Source organism: Alligator mississippiensis, chromosome 4 (genome assembly GCF_030867095.1).
Source record: "Alligator mississippiensis isolate rAllMis1 chromosome 4, rAllMis1, whole genome shotgun sequence".
Lineage (NCBI taxonomy): Eukaryota > Metazoa > Chordata > Crocodylia > Alligatoridae > Alligator > Alligator mississippiensis.
In genome coordinates, this window is record NC_081827.1 from 22275077 (window position 1) to 22298927 (window position 23851).

General features: G+C 44.6%; 1 protein-coding gene and 1 long non-coding RNA gene across 2 annotated transcripts in view; one reads left to right on the forward strand and one right to left on the reverse strand.

The window, feature by feature from the left end:
• MAGI2 (membrane associated guanylate kinase, WW and PDZ domain containing 2) overlaps positions 1 to 23851 on the forward strand; it is a 1249850-nt gene that overhangs the window by 200964 nt on the left and 1025035 nt on the right. The gene's annotated exons all lie outside the window — the stretch shown is intronic.
• Positions 2175 to 23851, reverse strand: part of LOC109283151 (uncharacterized) — a 40656-nt gene continuing 18979 nt past the window's right edge. The window contains exons 2-4 of the long non-coding RNA XR_002090229.2: positions 15638 to 15676; positions 2552 to 2607; positions 2175 to 2405 (exon numbers count right to left, since the gene is read on the reverse strand). This is a non-coding gene — a long non-coding RNA (uncharacterized LOC109283151). The remainder of the gene's footprint in view (positions 2406 to 2551; positions 2608 to 15637; positions 15677 to 23851) is intronic.

The window sequence follows — 23851 nt, forward strand, 5'->3', positions numbered from 1 at the left end:
ATGTCTTGCAATTCCTCATCTTTTTGCTGCCCATAGGGAATGCATGACCCCTGAGATGGATCCAAATGGACCTCTAGAACTTGCAGTCAGATGGACGATCTGGCCAGCTACTGCAGGCAGTAGAAATGGTGTCTGCAGCCCCTGAATGCTGCTGAAGCAGAGGTGAAATCACATACTTTGTTCAGCAGAACAATTAGGTCACTATACTTTAGCCTCTCAATCCTATTTCTGTTGCAAAGAAAAGCGATTAAGTTATTGATATGCTGATCCAGCAACAGCCTTCTGGCAAGCCTTCAGCAGCAGTAGCCTAGCAGTGACATGCAGTTCTTCATGGGGGATCAGTGTTCCTAATGCGCTTTTTGCAAATGAATAATTGGAAACAGCAGCAAATGGGAGAAAAGAAAGGGAGAAGAACTGAAATTTGGTGCTCGGGAAAGATCAAGGCCTTGACAGATCTGCGTGTGGTGGTGAATGGGAGGGAAGCTTCAACGTCCGTGTAAATATAGGCCCCACCATGCAATGGTGATGCCCCTCAATGTGAGCTGAAGAAGTATTGGCGGGATGGGGAGGGGAGTGCGTGCATAGTGAAAAACCTCCTTCTAGTGTATCGGAGTAGTATTGTGTGTTTTTCTGGTCTAAGAAAGCATGTATAGAGGCACTTTAGTTATCTGATTTTAAACACCTTAGGATTCTGTGTGGAAGCCCTGATTTTGTGGTTAGCCATGCAGCCCACTTTCCTGCTGCTAAACCTCTACAGCAGTGTTTCCCAACCAGCATGCCACGGCACACAAGAGTGCCATCAGAAATGAACTAGGTGTTCCGTGGAATGAGCCATGGCAATGAGCTACAATAGGTATGAGGATGGTAATGCCTTACAGGTGTGCCGTGGAAAATTTTGATTAGCGTAAGTGTGCCTTGGGCTGGAAAAGTTTGGGAAACACTGGTCTACAATGTGACAGTTGGGATAACTTTGACATGGAGCTTGATTTTAAGTTACTTATTTATTTATTTATTTATTTATTTTTGCCTTTCTCTAAAAATTCCTCTAAGAGTCCCCAGTGGTTGTGTAGCTTCTGTCATTAATTCAGACTCTTTTCATGAAAGGCTCCTTTCATCCCGTTCCCTATTTCCAACTTCCCTCAGGATGGATGAGCACTAAACACAGGAGCACATCTTGCTAGGTTCCCTGCCTGCTCAGTTCAGGCCATCCGTTTTGGGGTGCCAAGGAGAACCATGTATGCCACATGTCTGAACATAAGGAAAATTCCTACTTGTGTAGCTTCTGCTCCACTGGCAGAATCAGGAAATATCAAAGTTTAAAAAAAAAAGAGGGTGGGTAGAGAAACCAAATCTCTCTTCTGTCTTGTACAAACCTTTTTGAAGCCTCTTGTAAAGCTCACTCAAGCCTGTGGCTAAACTTGACAGCTCTGGAGATAAAAATATTACCTTGCTACCAGCACTGACAGAGTACTCCAGATGCCTTCATAGAGAAATCTTACAGTTAAATGAGGCAGAGCGAAGACAAGAGAAGACACTGCAATGACAATTAGCAAGAGGGGCATTAACAGCAGCAGCGCAGTAAAGGCGCAGACAGTTCTGCTGCCAGCATTGCAGCAGAGAAGAGGAAAAGCAGCAATGGCAGCCAGGCTAGCAGCTGCTCTGTCAGCCTTGGTGTTTTGTTCTTCACCTTCAGTGGAAGCCCACATTGATAGCTGCTAGTACCTTCACAGTATCTGTTTAAAGCACTCTTTTTCCAGTAGGTCACTAGCTGCTAATGCCTTGGCCTCTCCCGTCAAGGTTGCAGTACAACTTATTAGCCATCTTTACAAGGTACTTCTGTTTACTGATTAGCTAGTTTGTAGTTAATGTCTTGAGTTAATGTCCTGGCTTGGATGCTGTGATAATTCTTTTAGACCATCCAGTATCGGGTTGAAGCTGTCAGCAGTTTTGAACTTAATTTTAAAAGCTAATTGACAAGCCACCAGAAAGAGTATGGTGGAAACCACAAACATTCGTTTAACCTGCATCTTGCTGTTTTGTTTTGATTTTTGATGGCTGCCAACTCCCAGCTTGCTGGCATCCGGGATATCTATTCCTCCTACCTCCTCCCCTCCACTGCCAACTTCAGATTTTATTACCCAAGTGCATTCATCTCATGGGGAATGTGCCTGTGTTTTCCTAGTCCTACAGTATGTATTACACTCTGTTAACATGTGTATGAGGCAGACAAGTATTTATTTTTTTAATTAAGCATGAGTGCTAATTGTATGTAATATATTAGTAGTAAGGATAGTGTACAAGAGGCAAGGATTTTGGGGAGCGGGGTGATATCTTCTTTTGGACCAACTTCATGGCTGGCATAAAGTTAGGCAACCTTTCAAATGCAAATACATTCTTCATCGGGTCTGAGGAGGAAAGCAAGCACAGCAATAGTAATAACAGTAGTAATCAATCATTTTGAGACTTTTTTTTCTTCCATCCAAAAGAACAACCAGATCATTCAGAAGTTTAGCTCCTAGTTACAGAAGGAAATAGAAAAATAAACATTTACCTATTTTCCATGAATGGCACCTGTCCAGGAAGACTGTTGGGCATCTTCCCTAACATCTGTTGATTCACAAAATGGCAGATGTTACAATTGACTAAATATTTAACAGAACAGAAGACTGAAAACAAGTTACAGTTGCATAAGTAACTAAATGCAGCATTTGATTATTGGTCTAAGCAACAAAGTTCAGTATTTCACCATATTTGGGGAAGAAAAAGGTTTGGGATGATGTAGTTGGGGTGGTCCTGCTTTGAGTAGGGGGTTGAACTGGATGACCTACTGAGGACCCTTCCAACCCAAACTTTCTATGGGCACTTCTACATGTATTTTGGGGGTGGGGAGGGCAGTGCTTCAGCTAATTAAAGCACTGTCCTGTCTCCTGCATCAGTGTCTCCGCACTTAAAAATGGTGGCAAGGTTGCTTGAGGTGGCATTCCTGCTGCCGTTTTTAAGCGTGGGGATGCTGATATATGAGACCTAGGAGGAGGCTGGAGTGCAGTAATTACAGCACATTGGAACAGCCTCCATGTTTGAGTTCAGGCACCCTACGATTCTGTGATCTGGGAGTTTGGTTCAGCACATAGTAGGAGTACTTTTTTGGATGCTTGCCCAAAGTTTGATGAAAGAAACATAGTTAGCCATGTTAGTTTGAAGTTGGGTAGAAGGAAGAGTAGATTTGCAACTTATACGCTGGGTACAGACATTTCAGGAGGTTAGGGGGAGGTTAGATGGTTAAAAATGGACATCCGATCTAAGGTTAGTCAGGATAGGAGGACTAGAAGGGTGGGGGGGAAGAGCAGGCTCGGGGGAATCTGGCAGTGGGCCAGGGGCAAACAGTTTGGAGGATTGGAAGTATTGGGGGGGGCAGGAGACATCCACAAGGAAATGGGGGGGGCATGTGGGATCAATGGGAGGGATTGGGGGGCAGGTGGCATCCACAAGGGAAATGGGGGGGAGATAGGCAGGATCTGCAGGTCAGATTGGGGGGCCAAGCAGGGTCCACAAGGGGATTGGGGGCAAGAAGCATCTGCAGGGGCTTCGGGGGGGGCGGAAGGGGTCTGCAGGATAGTTTGGGGGAGCAGACCCCCCACTCTTGCCCCCCAGGATTTACTTCCTTGGCTCCTGGCATCAGCAAACACTGCTAAAACCAGCACCTGGAGAGACTTGTGGAATGGGGGGGGGTTGATGGGCTGGAGAAGACTGGCTGGTTTGTGGTAGGGGGGTGGACAGGAGCTGTCTGCCTGGGGGTGGGGTAAGGGGCTGCGGGGGCTGGAAATAACCTATGCCAGAGGGATGGGTAGGAAAAATACATCCTTTTGAGGGGTAAAGGGCTGGGGTCAGTGGCTGGGCTTTCCTAGCCCTAAAGCTGTGCTGGGAACTGTATAGAATTTCAGGAAAGTCATATAGGTCTAAAAATGGCCAACAGAATCTAAGTTGAACTACCTTGGAGGTGGAGGTCAGCCATTTTAGCCCAATTCTGGAACTTCTGTACAGTTTGCACTTAAATTAACCTAACTTGGGATCTAAGTGTAAAGTCTGCATCTGGGTGAACTAAGTTAGATCAGGTGGCCACAGCTTCCCCCTAAGATCCCTGAACATCCGTATGTACCCACAGACTAACCAAAGTAGAGCTGTACATAGCACAAGTTTTCATAAGGTGAAGCTCTTTCATCAGATTCTGTGAAAGGATGTACAGAAAGTAGAGTACAAGAAGGGGAGAGAAATAAGAATACAAATGATAAGGCAGGAAAGAGCAAGAGGGGAAAGTCCTGGGAGAGAACAGCAAACAAACATTTAACCTGTAGGAACAACGGAGTCACCAAAGCTAACCCAGGTATGGGAATAGCAATGTTCTTTTAAAAAAAAATAAAAAAAAAATCCTAGTAGGCATTTAAATATCATAAAAACTGGCATGAAAAGACCTCCCCATACCATGCAGGTTCCTAGTTGTCCCTTCCAAAAATCCATAACTTTCCAGTTAGGAGCAGAGAAGGGCATTGCAAATGCTACCATTAGAGATGGTGGTTGCCTGCTTGTGATGAGAAATCCTGCCCTGGCTAAAAGGAGTCTAATGGAAGTTATACTGTATGCTCTGTCCACTCCCATTATTTTTCCCTTAACATAGCTAGGATTTATGGTGAAGTATGTTCTTGGATTATATTAAATATGCTCAAAGAATTATTTGGCATCCCTTTAGAAGCAGCAAGAAAATGTTTACCTTACTCCAGTAATGTCATTTCCAGAAGTATTTATTTTATCACTTGAATGTTCAATATTTAATCAGTAGGTTAAGTATCCAATTTCAGGGGTCAAAGAAATCCTGCTGCTTCCCAAGAAATGAGTAATATGTATCGTGCATGTTTTCTTACATTGCCATATATCACTGTCTAATACTGGTGGAGTTTTGGCTAATAGAGTTATCTGTAAAGTTTGGAATAATTATAAATGTACTTGTTTGAATGAGTTTTCTGTATAAAACAACGTTTGACATCTTCAATTTGCTTGTCATCCCCAAGAAGGCTCCAGTACTTTATAAAGTTACCTTGACATGCAGAGTATAAAGGGATCACTTAATCTATTCCTGAAGTGTGGCCAGTGTTTTGGGGGGCTTTTTGCAGGGTGGGGAGGGGAAGGGAGATAAGTATAACAGGTTTTTGAATACACCACACAAAATTACAGGTTAGGGTCCCACTTGTAACTGTCGCTGGTAGGTGGTACAGGGCTTTGGCCCCCTTCTGGTCGGTGCTTTGCCCCCCGCAGCGACATCAGGGCAAGATCAGGTTTTGGTGCCACCTGAGATGGCTCTGGTGCTGCCCCTTCTTTCCTGCCACATCTTTGATGTTCATTGTTGGGGAGGCAGTTCCCTGTAGGTGGCCCGAGGGGATCTTGGCCCGGGGGCTATCTTAATGGGGCTCCAAACCTCCCCTTTAGCCCACCCTTACCATGTCCTCAGCTTGGATAGATGCTGCTCACTGCAGGTCTTCCCACCGGATGATTTCACCTCATCCACACTGCCTGCCTCAAAAGGGGTCAGGTCTTCCTAGCTGTCAGTCTTTCTGGGATTGTCCCTTGTCTTTGGGTCAGCTTCCCCCTCCTGGGCAACTAAACCTGCCCCATGCAGACTGGACTTTAACTAAAGACAATTTCACTGAAAAATAACTGGCGTCTGCTGACGGGGCTTCTGAGATTCTCTCTCTCAGGGCCCTTGATTCCTTGGGGGACTCGTCCATATTTTTTATCCTAGTAGGCTTGGGAACAGGTAACCTCCCTGTGCCCAGCCTCTGCTGATTCTCCCTATGTGACCTTCCTGGGGCCTGACTGACCTTTGGTTAAGCTGCCCTGGTCCCACCAGGCAGCTGCGGAACTGCTGAGCCCATGTCAGTGTTTCCTTTCAGCTGCCATCCATCCCAGCTCCTAGGGTGTGTTGGTCGAGGGTTTGGGCCTCCCCTCTCACAATAACCTGATCCAAGATGATATGATATTAATAGTAATATTTCCTGTATCTTTTAATGGCATTTGCTTCGATCCTAGAAAATTAATTGTTCATTTTAACCTGAAGAAGGTGTTTTACTTGACAACAAGCAAATTATCTTCTGTGCAATATGGCCAGTACTTTCCTACTCATGTATAAGATGTCATATCGGTAAACCCTCGTAGTCGAGGATGATTGTCATATCTGTGGGTCTGAAGGTGGCTGACAAGGCTTATCTGGGATCGATAGACTCTGTTGCAGCTTGGGCATGTGTTTGTATGAGGTAGGTGGCTCTGGGCTCTTGATTCAGTCCACAACACACTGTTTCTGCCACTCCCACTTTTCCGTCTCCTGTTGTCATTGTAAAGTTTCAAAGTACTGTGATTCTTGTAGAAGACTTCCTCCATTTGAGGCAGTTGTGGGCAATAGTCTCCCATAAGTTGATGTTGCATTTTTTCAAGTTGGTCTTGAAGCATTTTCTCTGGCCTTCTCTTGAATGTATGCCTTGACTGAGCTGAGAGAATGCTGTAGTGAGCGCTCAGGTAATCATCAATGTCTTTACCAAGGCATACAAGAAAATGGGACTGATGCTTAACATTATGAAGACTAAGATGCTCTATCAACAAACTATTAATGAGCAGTCCCCAGCTCCAGTAATTCAAATTCACAGTGAGACTCTTGAAAGCACTGAGTATTTCTTGTAGATGGCTTCCAAGATCTTGCAAAAGGCTGACACAGATGAAGAATCCAGTATCACCTCAAAAGTGTAAATGCAGCCTTTGGGTGCCTGAGGAAGTAGGTGTTTGAAGATCATGACATCTGATCCAAAACCAAGCTCATGTTCTTAACAAACGGTTGTGATCCCTACTGTACTGTTTGGAGTTGCTGTGGCCAACATACAGGAGACACCTCAAGTTTGTTGGAGAAATACCGTCAACACTGCCTGTGGAAGACCCTTCAAATCCAGTGGGAAGAGAGATGCACCAACATTAGCACTGTCTCACAAATGAACAACATGAGCATTGAGGCAATGATCATCTAACAACTTCACTGGACCGGCCACATCATCCGGATATTTGGCACCAGATTCCTGAAGCAAGCTTTATTCTCTCAGCGTAGTATAAGATGTATCATGAAGTTTTAATGATTAACATCATCATGATCTCTTATGTCTTAAACTAATATATCCAATTTAACATTGCTGTCATCCCCTGTGGTTTGGGTTTTTTTAAGGAAATTGATAAATCTGATTTAATCTGGTACCATTTCCTCTGCTGATTGCTACCAGGAAAATAATAAATTTAAAATTCAGGAAAGGCTTCAGGGGTAAATTACACAAAATTAAACAAACTTGCCAAAACTTTCAAATAAAATAGGTTGATTAATCTCCCTCCTTAGGCATTTATCCTGCTTCTCAGAATAGTATTTGAGAACCTTAACACTGATGGTAGCTAAACTTTCACCACAAAATGTGCTTTAACTGCATTTTGTCTTGTATATGTTTATATATGGAGAGAGATTTTTTTTTTTAGTGATATTTAGAAACTCTCTTTTGGAACACAGCAAGAATGTCTGTCTATAGCCTTTCTATTTCAGTTTATACCATAACATATTTTCAACCTTTTTGAATCATTGTACGCCTCGGCTGCCGGAGTAGGGGGTGGCGCGTGGCCAGATGTGGAGCAGCAGCAGCCACCATGCGCAAGCTTCCCCGACATTTGTCCAAGCAGGCGGCACCTGCATGGCAGCACAGGATGGTGCATGGCAGCTCTCCGTCCCTGCCCACCTGTGTGTACCCCCTAGGGCCTTCTCAAGTACCCGCGCTGGTACGCGTACCCCTGGTTGACAACTCCTGGTGAAGTAAATAAAATATTTAGTCATTACAGTTTTAACCATTCCTTTCTTTATGCAAAACTGTTATTTGAATTTCATGTTTGTTGTGGAGGACTTGAAATGAAAGGTCTTCTAATCACTGACAGGAATAGAAGTTTAATTTTTGCAATTTTCCAATTTTTTTAAAATTCTTTGCTGGAACTACTAAAAATGGCCAAGAAGTATTAGTGCAATACAATAGGCAATGTGGTTGTGAGTTTAGCTCTGCATTATTCGTTAATCTGCTTTAGATGACCTATAAGGCAAAGTACAGCTAAGTGTCAAGTCCTTTAGGGATTAAATTATAACAACTGATTCCCAGCTGTATTGCTTCATGACGTGGCCATAAAATATTTGTTTTGTGTTGGTAAAGGAGGAGTAATCAATTTTGAATACTAAAGAGCTGGCTTAATTATACAGTTTTTAATTTGTATAGATTAGTATTTCTATTGTATTTTTAATCAGGATAGTCTCTTAGGCCAAATATGTTTATAATCTTGAAAAACTGTTTAGATACAAGATAAAAATGCTGGCCTTCATTAAGCAATTAATGCCCCAAACCAATTATAATTGTGTGTGGGGGGGAAGGGGGGGAAGGAGGGATCATTTGTTTGTTTGTTTTTTAAGGAACAGAGAGTGCCACCTTCTTTGGCCACTGCATTTTTGGTGTGACCTTTCCACAGCAAATGACTGCAATGGGCAGTTATACTCTAAGACTATCCAAATTTTGACATTCTGCCTGTGTATGTGGTAAGGAAATTGTCTGATATGGGCTGAAAAGGGAACTCTTCATAACTGTTCAGCAAGTTCCTGCTGAGTAACATTTGCAGGTACTGAAATTTTATTAACAGGCGATTTATAAATAGCACAAACTGCTGTTATCTGAGGATGGAAGTGGTTATTAATGAAGTTTAGTAGATTCAAGCTCAAGGACCAAAGAATAGGTCCCTATTTTGTCAGGCACTGTACAAGCACAGTAGCCAGTATTTCAAAGAGGCTACAGTATAAATAGCCAAAACAGATGGAAAGTAGGGGAAGGGATATAACACCCACCTGCACACAGGAAGAGTCAATTCTGGTGATGGCATCACACAATTTGGGGTTGGAGGAGTAGCTGAAAGGGGAGGGAGAGGCCCTTTGTCCTCAGCCATAAGCAGTGTAGCAATCTCTGCTTTGGCTGCTTTTTCATCTGACTTATCACCTGAAGTCTCCAGCTGATGCTGCATTTCTTACTACGTCTTCTTGCCTTTGTAAAAAACAAAAACAAAACCCCCTCCCTTTTTGCAAAGTTTTTACTACACATCTAATTCTTTAGTTTTCACGTGAATCTCAATTCAACAATAGCAAGATGCTATTCGTGGCGCACGGGCCAAGTCCCGGAGGACTGGAAAAGGGCTAATGTGGTCCCCGTTTTCAAAAAGGGGAGGAAGGAGGACCCGGGCAACTATAGACCAGTCAGTCTCACCTCCATCCTTGGCAAAGTCTTTGAAAAAAATATCAAGGCTCACATTTGTGAGAGCCCAGAAGGGCAAATTATGCTGAGGGGAAACCAGCACGGGTTTGTGGCGGGCAGATCGTGCCTGACCAATCTAGTCTCTTTCTATGACCAGGTTATGAAACACCTGGACACAGGAGGAGGGGTGGATGTCGTATACTTAGACTTCAGGAAGGCCTTCGATACGGTATCCCACCCCATACTGGTGAACAAGTTAAGAGGCTGTGATGTGGATGACTACACAGTCCGGTGGGTGGCAAATTGGCTAGAGGGCCGCACCCAGAGAGTCGTGGTGGATGGGTCGGTCTCGACCTGGAAGGGTGTGGGCAGTGGGGTCCCGCAGGGCTCGGTCCTTGGACCGATACTCTTTAATGTCTTCATCAGTGACTTGGACAAGGGAGTCAAATGTACTCTGTCCAAGCTTGCAGATGACACAAAGCTATGGGGAGAAGTGGACACGCCGGAGGGCAGGGAACAGCTGCAGGCAGACCTGGATAGGTTGGACAAGTGGGCAGAAAACAACAGAATGCAGTTCAACAAGGAGAAATGCAAAGTGCTGCACCTAGGGAGGAAAAATGTCCAGCACACCTACAGCCTAGGGAATGACCTGCTGGGTGGCACAGAGGTGGAAAGGGATCTTGGAGTCCTAGTGGATGCGGATAACCTGGAGAGGGTCCAGAGAAGGGCAACTCGTATGGTCAAGGGCCTGCAGACCAAGCCCTACGAGGAGAGACTAGATAAACTGGACCTTTTCAGCCTCCGCAAGAGAAGGTTGAGAGGCGACCTTGTGGCTGCCTTTAAGTTCATCACGGGGGCACAGAAGGGAATTGGTGAGTATTTATTCACCAAGGCACCCCCGGGGGTTACAAGAAACAATGACCACAAGCTAGCAGAGAGCAGATTTTGATTGCACATTGGGAAGAACTTCTTCACAGTTCAAGTGGCCAAGGTCTGGAACGGGCTCTCAAGGGAGGTGGTGCTCTCCCCTACCCTGGGGGTCTTCAAGAGGAGGTTAGATAAGCATCTAGCTGGGGTCATCTAGACCCAGCACTCTTTCCTGCTTATGCAGGGGGTCGGACTCGATGATCTATTGAGGTCCCTTCCGACCCGAACATCTATGAATCTATAAATCTATGAATTTAACCTTGTTAGTTTAAACACAAGTGTTTTTAATTTGAACAAATATTTTGAGGTGCATGCAAGCATTACATTTCTGCTGGTGGAATTGCTGCCAGAAACACTTGGTATACAAACAGTTTCTACTGGATCAGGAATAGTGGGACCGGTAGAAACTTGTACAAGAGAGAAGAAGTCACTGATTGATAGAGCATCTACCGGTTGAACAAACACTTGAACTCTTACCCGACGGATAGATGCTCCGGTGCTATCCTCTGTCACCTTAGCATGTATTGCTCTGGGCCCCTTTTCTCCCATCTAGAGAGAGAGACTGTAGGTTGGCTGGACTCCACTGCTCTGGCCACATTGCAGAGGCATCCCCTCTCCCTGTCTGTGTTGGGGCTGGGAAAGCCTAGTCTCATTTCACAGCCCCAGGTTCATGCAGCCCAGGGGCTGTACAGTCAAGGGGGTTAAATGCTTTCCCTACTGCCCAGCTGGGTAATGGGAAGCATTTAATGCCTGGGGCCAGAAATCAGGAGGGGAAGCTGTTGCTGCCTGCTCCTCAGACTGGAGACCTCAATGTGAAGAGAAGACAGAAGCTTTGCCATGCTGCTGCAGTCCATGCCCCAGGACTAGTCTGTGGAGGGAGGGGAACAGGGGAAATGTTCCCCGCCTCTTTCACAGAACAGGGACTACCTAGTCTGTCAAACAGGTTGAGGACGTTGCCCCCTGTTCCCTCCACTCCCAGGGGCTTGCAGGCATTCGCTTCTATATGCTTTTGGGGGAGATGCTCCCCTGTCCCTGTTTGGCACTTCAGAGCCCTGTACCTGCACCTTTTTAAAGTGCTGAAATGGGGGAAACACATCCAGAGGCCTGAGTGTAAGCTGCAGGAACAGGGCCCTGGATGTGAATCCTGCACATGATTACAAATTTTTATTGAAATCAGTAAGGGGCAGAGAGAGGCCTCAGCATTTCAATCGAGGATTGTTTACAACCATGATAAAAATAGAAAATGTTCAATCTTGAGTTCTGACAGTGAGAAGTGAAGCTGTCATCCTATGGATGCATGAGCAAGGTGCAGAAATGGATTCAGAATAATCAGTTATAGATCAAGAAGATATTTAGAGATTACTCTTCACTGCAGCACTCTAGTTCTTCATTTTTAATCTATGCACTATTTTACTGGCAGATAGCTTTTTTTTTTTTTATTTTAATAAAATTTGTATTCCTCATGAGAACTTAAATATATGCTTGGATTAACTGTAGAGTAGGGGTAGAGTTGGGCTAGGATCCAGAATGACCTGGATAAACTGGATAAATGGTCCAAAATCAATCGGATGAACTTCAACAAGTGGAAAGTCCTGCAGTTTAGATGAAATAATTACATGCACAAATGCAGACTGGGGAATGGTTTCACTATATTGAAGTACAGCTGAGAAGGACCTGGGGGTTACAGTGGACCATAAGCTGAATATAAAGCAACACTGTACTCATGTCCCCCCAAAAGCAGCATACTAAACATGTCTCTTGCAAATCAAGAGAAATGATTCTTTCATTCTGTTTGGCACTGGTGAGATCTTACCTGGAATCCAGTGTTCAGTTTTGGGTCCTGAGAAAGATATGGACACATTGTCACTAGAGATGTGAAAGTTAACTGATTAATCAGTTAACTGATTAATCATTTAACTGATAAGTGCACTGATAACCAGCTTGCTTACTGGATATCCTTTAGCTCTGGGTGGGCACAGTTTGGCAGGGAAGGGGGCACTGGTGCTGTGCAACTGCTGATGGGTGGTGATACAACTCTGCACTAATCAATTAAGCAATTAGCTGCTTGCTTACAGGTGCTCCGTCCCAGCGCAGGTCTTCATGTGGAATATGTTCTCTGGTTCAACTTGCCTCCTCCCCGCCTCCCCCCAGTCAAAGGGCTCAAGGAGCCAGAGTGGCTTCCAGCAGCAGTTGTGACTGACCTGCTGCATTATTCGTTAATCATATAACCAATATAATTACAAGAGGTTAAACAAATATTTTTCTAAAACTATATTTACATCCCTAATTGTCAGTCTCCTCAGGACTCTTTCCAAAGATTAGAGTCTAGGAAAACATGACTTACAAGGAAAGCTTGAAAGAGCTAGGGTCATTTAGTCTGGAGATGAGAAGACAGAGAAGGGATTTGATAATAGTCTTCAAATAGTTGGAGGGCTGTTAGACAGAGGATTGAGATGGGCTTTTCTGTGTGGCTGTAAGGGACAAAACTAGGAACAGTGGACTTGAGCTCCAGCAGAGAGAACCTAGACTGGAGTGGAGGAAAACTTCCTGATTATGAGGGGGTTCAAGCATTGGAACAGTCTAGACAATTTCTACCCCTGGAAAATGTCAGGAGCAGGATAGAGACGCCTGCTTGGGTTGGTGTAGTCAGAGATATAGTTTCATAGTTGGTAGGGTCGGAAGGGACCTGAGTAAATCATCAAGTCTGACCCTGTGCTGTGGCAGGAAAGAGAACTGGGGTCAAACGACCCCAGCAAGGTGTTCATCCAGCCTCTTTTTAAAGACCCCCAGGATAGGATCCAGCACCACCTCTCTCAGAAGTTGGTTCCAAATCCTAGCTGCCCTGACAGTGAAGTAGCTCCTCCTGATGTCTAGTCTGAATCTACCCTCTGCCAGCTTGTGACCGTTATTTCTAGTCACTCCTGGTAGTGCGTGGGGGAACAGGGACTCCCCCAATGCCTGCTGGTCCCCCCTGACTAGCTTGTAAACGGCCACCAGTTCCCCCCTCAGCCTTCTCTTGTAGAGGCTGAACAGGTTCGGGTCCCTTAGCCTCTCCTCGTAGGGCCTTCCCTGCTGCCCCCTGACATGCGGGCGGCCCTCCTCTGGCCTTCTCCATGTTGTCCAGGTGCCTTGAGCAGGGGCTGGACTACATGACCTCATGAGCAGGGATCCTGGTTTTCCCTCATAAAAAATTGCAAACTCTCTGATTTAAAACCCTGCAAATCTGTGATTAAAATGAAAGGCCTCCACAGCCCCCCACCACATCTCCTGCTTCCCCAGCCCTGCAGGAGGGGTCTCCTAGCTGCCAGCGCTATGGAGCCAGGGGCCCCGAGTCTGCAGCACCCTTCCCCTGGCACATGAGCAACGTATGCCCCCAGCGGCTGCGGGGGCACAGTGGTGGTGGTGGGAGCGCAGCAGCAGGAAGTGGGAGCTCCTGCCGATGCCACCAGTGCTGTCGGGGGGGGGGGGGCATGGTAAGCGCCAACCAGGGGTTGGCAACCACCTGCAGACACTGTTGGAAGTGGCCAGCAGCAATCACAGGCTGCCCGCAGATGATGCTGGTGGTAGGGTGGTGAACAGCGAACACACGCAGGCACCACCAACATTGTTGATGGCGCCATGTTTAGGGGCTGCACGTGCACCTATGTGCACCCCCCTGGCAGGGGGCGGTGGCTGTTGCAGCGGGGTGGAGCCTGGCTTCACTGCCTGTTGCCTGCCTGTTGTGGGCTCAGGCAGGGTGGGCCAGCTCCCCGCCACTGCGTGCACCCCCGGAGGGTATTGGGGACCCGTGCCTCCCAGATCTGTGCACAGGGCTGCACGCTGCCTGCTTCAGGCTCATGTTTCTCATCCTGCTGCCCTCCCCCAGGCCTCCACAGCCCAGCATGTGCCACCCAGCACAGCAAAGAACAGTGGAGCCATGCAGGAAGCTGCCTGCCACTGCGAGCTCCATGCTGTCCTGGTGACACATTTCCTGCCTGCACAGCTGTAGCAGAGGTGGCAGCGTGGGGTTGTGCACAGCGGCCAGGGGCAGCACACCCTGGTGGCAGCTTGTGTGGGCAGGCTCCGCTGTGGAAAAAGAAAAAAAAGCATCGAGGGGCCTGATCTTTTTATTTATTTATTTATTTGCCAGAGCCTGCCTGTGTCTCTTGCAGCTGGGGAACAAGGTGCCAGTGGGCTATGAGCTGTGGGGGATCCTGGTGATTCCCTCCAGGGCGGTGGCACCCTCTGGGCAGTCACCACCCACTGTAGTCTACCTGGGCAGTCCTGAGGGGTGCTGCTGCCACAGGGGGAAGCACTGGATCCCCCCCTGCAGCTCAGGGCCCACCAGCAGCTAGCCCCACAGCCATAGGAGAGGCAGGAAGGCTCTGGGGGGCTGGAAAAAATGGGATCGGGGCTCACACCACTTTTTTTTTTTTCCTTTGGTGGAGTCTGCCATTTGTGTGTCTGGAGCACTCTGGTTGTTTCAGTAAGTGTTGTGATTGGCTGACGAGACAACCAATCGGAATGCTCCGGACAGAATAAGCTTATTATTATTATAGATTCTTTTAAAATAAAAAGTATATAAGATGATGAGTAAAACTTAATAAGCAGTACATATGTCTAGAAGGAGAGACTGGACAATGAGAGGCTGTGATGAAGAAGGCTTTGGATATGGACAGTAAGAAAAGGAGTGGTAGTAGAGATGTGGTATTTTTTTACATTTGAATATATCATTGGTATGACTAATAATAGAATACTCTCTACTGTCCAGCAGCTATATTTTTAAAAGGTTCTTAGAAAAGCTATACAGAGACGAGCCAAGAAAACTATTCCAGGATTGGAGGCATGCTTATGTTGATACCCTTAAAGAGCTCAGTACATTTACTTTATGAAAAAAAGATTGAGAGGTTTTGATTACAGTACATAAGCACCTGTACAGGAATAAAATACTTGATGCTAAAGGGCTATTTTTAATCTCATTGAGAAAGGTATAAGGAGAACCAAGGCTAGAAACTGAAGCCAGACAAATTCAGATGGAAATGAGGCACAGATCTTCAACAAAGAGGGTGATTAATATATTTTTTTAACATTGGGACCAAGGTTTTTCCCCCTCTCCCAGGTGAGCATCCTACAGCTAAACTATAGTCAGACCTGGTTTGGATGTGTGTCAGTCGAGGAAAGCCAAAATAATTAGTAACAGTAATTTTATGTGCTTAGGAACAATTGATGCTGAAAGAATTACTTTCATGTGATTATACATTTTATTTATGCATTTAAATATAAATTTAAATATAAAAGTCTTGTTTTTCTTCTTGCTTGTCTTCTCACAGTTTTTGTGCACTTTCTTCAGCCATGACCATTTTGCAATGCATTCACACACCACTTACCCCATTGGGCTTGTTTCTAACCGGGGCTTCTGGATGCCACTGTAATGCAAATAATAATGCATGAATAGACTAGTCAATAAATATAAGGATGAATATCATTATAATAGCTTGGATGTTTCCATTAACAGCAATGCTAAGAACCAGTTTCCAAAAATGTTCTCTAATATATATATATATATATATATATATATATATATATATATATATATATATATACTTTCAAAATTGTATTTATTGCTCTTAATTTCACTTGCATCAAAAAACTTTTCTCTCTGACTTTCATATTTATGCTCTTGGTGATCAGTAAAACTTTCTTGATGTGACGGGCTAGCTGGTAGTGATTTAGTCCAGGGGATTTGAAAGGGTAAAAGATTATTGGATGGCTTGGGATTCCCTTTCCTCACCAATCAGGCCTCAGAGACTCACCCTCCATGTCCCCTGATTGGCCCCTTGGGTCACCTGGAGGGGGTTAAAAGGGTCAGCACAGCTAACTCAGAAGAGACCAGTGAGGGACCGCAAAGAAGGAGTTTCAAAGAGCTGGCAAGAGCTGGGCCAGTGGTGTGGGAGCAGTTGCCCCAGAAGAGTCTAAAGGAGTGAGACCTCAGCAGTTGGACCCTCAGCAGCGCAGCGTGCAGCCGGCAGGAGTGGCTCCCTGCTCGGCTCCAGGATCCCTTACAAGAGGCTGTGGCCAGCAGGAGAGGCTCCCCAGCTCCAGCAAGAATCTGAGCAGTGACTGAGAGGTTCCCAGCGCTGCCTCCAGCTCCTCCAATAAGAGGCCAGGCAACTCAATGTGAGACCGGGGCTCCTGGAAGGTCAAGACCCCTAGCAGCTTGGCACAGTACCACTGCTGGTAGAGTTTCTGTCTGCCACATGGGAAGTACAAGTTCAAGTCCCAGCTGGGGTGACTTGGGGTGAGTGAAGTAACAGGGAGAAGTTCTTGTTACAGTGGAAAGGGGCCATTCCCTCTTTCTCCCCCTCCAGGTACCTAGGCCCTATACTCCTTGTTAGTTGACGTTTTGTATTTTGTGCCTTTTATGTTTCACCAACCAATATTGTTTGTTCTGCCGTTTGTGTTTTATATTTTGTTAACCCTGTCTTTTGTTAACTGGATGAATATGTCTATGATCGTAAGTGTCTAACCTTTGTTGAATCCTGCCTCCTCAGGGCATTGTAGTGTCCCCTATAACCCCTGGTTTATACCGGTTATGTTCCCACTATTGTTCTCTCATTAAAAGGTATATGCTTAAGTCCCCATTAGTGATCTGGCTCTGCTCTATCAGGGGAGGAGGGTCCTTACACCTCCCACAGCACTTGTGCACCTGCTCTGATCCCTTCAATTGGAGAGAGGGTACTTCTTGGAGTACCACCCGGGTTACATGCAGATATAAAAAGAAATATATAATTACATATTCATGGTGATTAACCAAATTACCAAACCATCACATTTCCCTGATATTTTTCTATTTGTACAAATCAGCAAGGATCTTCTGTAACACTTCTTTTTTGCCATTTCAGGGTAAGAACAGTAAGTTCAACTTTTATTTAATGGGATAAGCTTGAAATTTTCATTGTGACAAACAGAAAGTGATTGTTCCTATTATTTTTCAATATGTCTAGCACTGATGGTGCTGTGTGTGGCTGGTTTGTTTTCTTGTTTGTTTTTTAGTATGAAGTCATACAATGATAAATGAAGTTTAAAACAAAAAACAAAATTGCTCTCTGTGTGGTGACATAATATATTTTTATTGGGCTAACTTTTATAAGAGACTAACTTTGTGTCTTCAGGTGCCCTTCATCAAGTCTAAGAAAGAAGCAGCAAAAGATTCTTACAAATACCTCATACATATTGTTTCCCTTATGCTTGGACAATTGCATCTACAAAGAAATACTGCTAAAAATAATTAATCCACAGAATATGCATTTCAGTTAGGGAGGTGAGTAATGCATCCACGATACGGTTAGGCAAAGGATTGGCCATGTGCCCACATGCAGGGCCCTTTCTCTTCCCATTGAAATCATTAATGTAAGACTACCTGGTTCAAGCTCCTAGAGAAAGAAATTTGATAAATTGGATCTACCATCCAAAAGTAAGACTATAAAAATCTAAACTAATGCTTAAGAAAATCTTCACTTTCTACTGTTTTCAAGGTTGCTTTGTAATAGACTGAGATCGCATTGTTCGTACTCTCATCCACTCGTAAATCAATACTTGTATTTCTGGAGAAAAATATAAAACCAGAGTGTCCTACTAAGTGTATTTAAAAAAATTGCTGAATACAGTTTGTTGTAAGTTACCATTTCTAAATTATGCCATTTAAATGCTTTAGATTCTTACTGACCTCTACTTTCTGCTAATCATCAGCAAAAATGTAATAGCGAAGAACTGCCATGAAGTCTCATTTTGATATGACTGCACTAATTTTTACAAAATATGCTAGTATACCTTCCCACTGTTATTCGGTGTTATCATGAAGAAAAATAATTTATGGCTGTCAAAATAAATGACAGTGTGCTTTGTGATGCATTACTCTGTTTTTGCATTTACTAACTTGAAAAATTCATTCATTTATGATTTGTAAGTGTAGGATAGCCTGCATAATAGCTGGCATTTGAAAATTAAATGTCACTAGAATGGTTATGTGTCTCCATTTTTTGTGTGTATTTATAATTTTGCACACGTGTGCACACACAAAATGGAGGCATATACACACACATACATGCATCTATTTATTTGCACAACATTTACTTGATAATTATATACACCTCTATATTTTTTCCTTCTTTAAAGACCATGTTAAGCTCTGAGCTGCTGGATCAGGTCTCCATTTAGAAGGTATGCACAGTAATAGCACTGAACTCTCATATTTATAGGCTAATCAAATTCTACAGCTCAATTCTCTTGCTTTCTTAGGAAACCGTTTCCAAGTTGTCTTGTCTTGAGTATTTTGTACCATTATGATTTCCTTAATAAATAATGGGACATTTTGGGAGATTGCTTAAAACCTGGATCCAAGTAGCATGTTTGTGCCTGTATTCAGTATTGATCCTTAAGGTGGCCTCCATTAGTCTAATTCACAGACCCACTGTTTCCTTTCCATGTTACCTTGTTCCTGTACATTGTGCTTCATTTTCCTTGAGAGGAACCCTTCTAGGAATGAATTCACCCACTTTTTGTCTCTCCTGGAGGCAGAAAGTGGGTTGGAGAAAGGCGATTAGTCTGGAACAGGAAGCTGTGGGATTACTGCTGGCAGATTTCCTGTGCTTGCAACTTCTTACATCCAGGTGAGGTCCAAACATTGCACACAGATCCTACTTCCTATATCCCTCCGTTGTCTCAGACCCTAACACTCAGCAGAGCTTCTGGGCTTGGGCTGCTGTCAGAGTTTGAACATAGATTTCATAGCTTTCATAGACATTAGGGCTGGAAAGGACTTCGTGAGATCGTCTGGTCCAGCCCCTTACCCAAGGGTGAGAAGTCAGCTGGGGTCAGAGGACCCCAGCAAGATAATCATCCAAGCACATCTTGAATGTGTCCAGAGTAGGTGCTTGCACAACTTCTGTGAGGAGACGTTTTCCCTGGTCCTGATGAACACCCCTGATATACTTAAGGCTGCCACCAGGTGCCCCCTGAGCCTATGCTTAGCCAAGCTAAAGAGTTCCGTGCCTCTAAGCCTCTCCTCATATGGCCTGCTCTCTTGACCTCTGATCATGCACGTGGCTCTCCTTTGGACCCTCTCAAGCTTCTCCACATCTTTTTTAAAGTGTGAAGCCCAGAATTGGATGTGGTACCCCAGCTGTGGCCTCACCAAGGCTAAATAAAGTGCGAGAATGACATCTTGGGTCTTGAGATGCATCGGTAATGCAAGCCAGGGTTTTATTTGCTTTGCCGGCTGCGGCGTCACATTGGTGGCTCGTATTCATCTTGTGGTCAATCATGACCCCCAGCTCTCTTTCATACTTAGTGCTAGTGAGTGAAGCACTGCCAAGCCTATAGGTATGTTGGGGGGGGGGGTTCCTCCCAAGGTTGCATTTCTCCATGTTGAAGGTCATCAGGTTTGTATCCACCCACCTTGCAAGCCTATCCAGGTCGGCCTGAATCCCCAGCCTATCCTCCAGCGTGTCTGTGCTTCCCGAGTTTGGTGTCATCTGAGAACTTAGCCAGTTCATTTCTGACACGCGAATCATAGGTTTGGGGACACTCTGAAGCAGCAGTGCATGCATGAAGCGGCTTATGAGGCTCCCTTCTTATTTGTCTCAGTTACAGCAGGCAGAAACACTCCAGATGCTCATAGTAGAGAACAAGAAGACAGTTGCGGGGGCGCTCACCCAAAGAGCAGAGAGCCTCAGGGGAGTGGCTCCCACGTATGTGCCAGAACACATCACTATGAAGGACAACCCTGAGGCCTCAGGAGAGAGAGAGAGAGAGAGAGAGCAGCAGTTCACAAGAGCAGCACTTGCTGCTGCACAGTGAGATAAGCAGATATGGGCTGTGCGGCTGCTAGTGCTGCTGGCAGGCGAGGTGCAAGCAGTATATTGGGCTTTGCCTCGAGATGAGGTGAGAGATTACAATAAAGTAAAAGAAGCTGTTTGAGATGCCTGGAAGTTTCTGAAGAAACCCATAGACAGTAGTTACAAGCCAAGAAAGGACAAGGGATCTTGACCCCTTGCAGATTGGGTGAGCACCTCTTAGACGAGGCTGCCAAATGGCTATAGCTGGAGGAGAAACCTCCTGAGGATTTTCTCCAACAGATTGTTTTACAGCAGTTTATCTGGGACCTGGGAGGAGAGTTTTGGGACAGGACGAGGCAGTGAGGCTGGCTGAGGATTTTGCGGCAGCTGAGAAACAGGCTTATCATGAGCATGGGGGCAAAGGAAATCAAGGCAGGGCCAGAGCTCAGCAAGAAGGTAAGGAGGTCCTGGGAGAAAGGCTACCCTTGCTGAACAACAGTAGAGGGACTTGTTTTCGGTGTGGACATGTGGGGCACTTAGCCTGAAGCTGTCCCTGTGGGGGTAAGGCAAGATTTGACCCTGAGAATCCAGGGAGACCTCCAGACAGTAAAGTGGAGAATGCCAGGTCAAAGACATGAAATACGGCTATAAGGCTGTTTAGTGAAGAGAAAAAACAGGGTTGTGAAGGAACTGGCAAGCAGATGGACCTCTGTGGGTGTTATATAGTATTGCATTCTTATACTACAATCCTCATAGTACATTTGTGCATACACTGCCACTTATATCATTGTATTATATATCATGGTATACTCTAGATGCTACTTGTAATTAGAGCTGCAATACAGTGAACCATGTACAAATACATAGAGACAGTTGCTGCTCTAAATGGTATAACAGCCTAGCTTTGATTTGATGTTTCCCTATTATGTGGCTCAGAATCAATCTGGAATTTAAGCCAGATTCCTTGAGTTCTGCTCCTCTGTCTGCCTTTAGCTGTCAAACTGTCCTTACCTGCAGTAGTTACTACTATTTACTTGTACTATAGCTAAGCTTTCTGCCTCCCTTAGTAAGAAGCACTTATGGCATTATTATAGCAAGCTTTATAAATATAAAACATTTATTATTGCATACACAAGAGCAAAGATTTTTGTTGCTTGAATATTTAGCTTATATAAAGACTCTTTGTTTTTACTTACCAGCAAAAAGGTGTGCACATACTATATGCAAAAATTACAATTTTTAATGTCTTGTGCCTTTTTCCTAAAGGAATTGAGCAATTACTTCTTTCAAACAGAGCGTGACATGTTAGAGTAAATGTTAAGAAAAAATTAGGCAAAGTTAAAAATGTGTATTTATGGTCACAAATATCTTTGTGCAGAAAAGTCAAATGGGGGAATATCACAGTAGCCTTATGTCATGCAGAAATTAGTATAAAAGTACAGCATGCCTGCAAGAACAGTACAGTGGTTGAGTATGAAATGTCCCTTAACTGGATATTATGAGTGGCAGTGCTTTGCAAACAAGGACTGTAAAAGCCTGTCTACTACATTTAGCTCCTGCCCTTCTATGAAATGCAGGATTCCCACAATTGGAGAACCTGGTGTACTCTTACCAGTTTCTTGACCATGGTGCTATAAACTTGAAGTGGTTAGGGGATATAAGCAAAACATGTATTGGTTCCTCAGTATCTCAGTTATGAGAGAGAGGGAGAAATAGTATATAGGTATTGTTTCCTGTGCCTTCAAGATCTTATACTCCTCTGATTTCTCTGCTATGCACGGATCAAATACATACTGTGCACAGAATGAGGATTCTGGTCCTTGGGGCAATATGAAATCCTTGTGTGTAGTCTATCTTCTGCCTGCACTCTTTTGTGGTGATGTGAATTATTCTTTATTCAGAGCCGCAACATGCTTGGTGCTCTGTGGACACAGACATGGATACACGCTGGCTGACACACTGATATTCTAAAAAGCAAGGAGTGTGAGCGAGGGGGTGACACTTCACAGATGTAGAGCCAAGCCAAGGAGAGAAGGGTCTTTCTGTATCTGGCCTGCTAGCCCTAAATGTATTAGCTGTGTTGAGAAGCCTATGGCCTATTAGTCTGCACACAGCACTTCACTCCCATAGCTCTAGTGGTTCCAGTTTCATAGCAAGTGTGTGGTGGCTCATCTTGACGTGGCAAGCCATGTGCTTGCTCTAGGTCCCTAAAATGTCATACAGGTGGACCCAGCTGGAAACTAATCCCTGTCCAGTGCCTTACTCATTCAATCATCCTTGCTTGTTTGTGATGGAACTTTGTCACTCCCTTTGTACCATACCTAATGTGTAAGGGCTGCAGTATTTGCTCTGAAGTTCTCTACTTAAACGTCTTTAAATGCCTTAGATTGAAGGGTTCCTATTGACTTGCAGATTTTTCCATGTATTCTGCAGCAATTTGACAGTAATGTGTTAGAAACTGCAGAACAAGCACATAAAGTACAAACGTTTGAGGACTACTATTCATGTCAATGTTCCCCTCTCCTCTCCCCCTGCAATAGTTTGGGTCATATTGTTCCAAACGCAGCCTGAGAAAAGGATGCAGTTTTGGGGGGTTCTTTGGTATTTTGGAGAAGGGTGCGGGCGGATTTATGTGAAATGTGTATGCATATATTTAATTTACTCTGAGCTCTGAAACAGCTCTAGGGAGTTTGCTTAAGGTTGTTTTGTATGAAATCCACCTTTTGGGGAGGAGATTGTGTGGAAATATTTTATCAGCAAAAGTGACTTTTGATGCTTAAGCATATTTTGCTACAGGAAGGAAGGCATTTATAATTGAGTTCATCCACAGTTTAGTCTTAAAATAAAATACTCAGTACTTGTTTGTGGGCTTTCTTTTTAAAGATTGTATGCTACTAGAGGAAGAAAGAAATTTATGGTATTCATTCTCTCAGTAATGGAAGTTGTGTGATTACTTTAATCCGGTACACATGAATTTGAAAGTCTGTAACATTTGAAAAAGTGAAGTCTGGGGGACTGAGTTTGAATTATAGGGCAAATTTCAGCTCCCAGATGCACACACCTTTCTGATTGAAGTCCTTTTATTTTTGTAGTGATGAAGGGAGAAAGGGATGCTACCTAGAATTGTATATATGACATGAAGATGAAGAAAGCTCAGCTTTTAGATTTACAGCCACATGTACAGTGTGGTACAAGCTACTATCATTCATTATTGTTTTTTGGTTACTCCAAAAGTATCCAGACAGATCTTGCAATCTCTTACTGATCAAAATAGTCCTTCACCCTGATTTAACGCCTAGGGACAGACGTTATACACAACCCGGTTTAAGTGATCAGAAACTGATTTAAACCTGTACGAGAACAGAAGTTCAGTGCACATAAACCACTTTCAAAACGGCCCAAACTGGTTGAAGATAAACCAAGTTGGACACAAGATCAGACTTAGCTGATTTAGGTCAAACTGGTTTATCCAACTTCTGTCGCAGATCTCTTCCTGGTTCAAGTTTAAACTCATAGTCCCCCAGCATCCCAGGATGCTTTGCAGCCCTGTGCTATGCTGTCTGCTCCAGTGGAGCAGGGATTGCCTTGCCCCTCTGCTCCCTACCCTGCTTCCTGCCTGCATCAATCAGCCCATGGGGTGGGGGGGGGCAGGGGAACAGGTCTCCAGAGCCCTCCCCCCCCCGTCAGGGTCTATACAGCATGTGGGGGGAGTGATAGCCCTGTGGTGGGGGCTTTTTGACCCCCAGCAGCCCTCCTCCCTCCCTC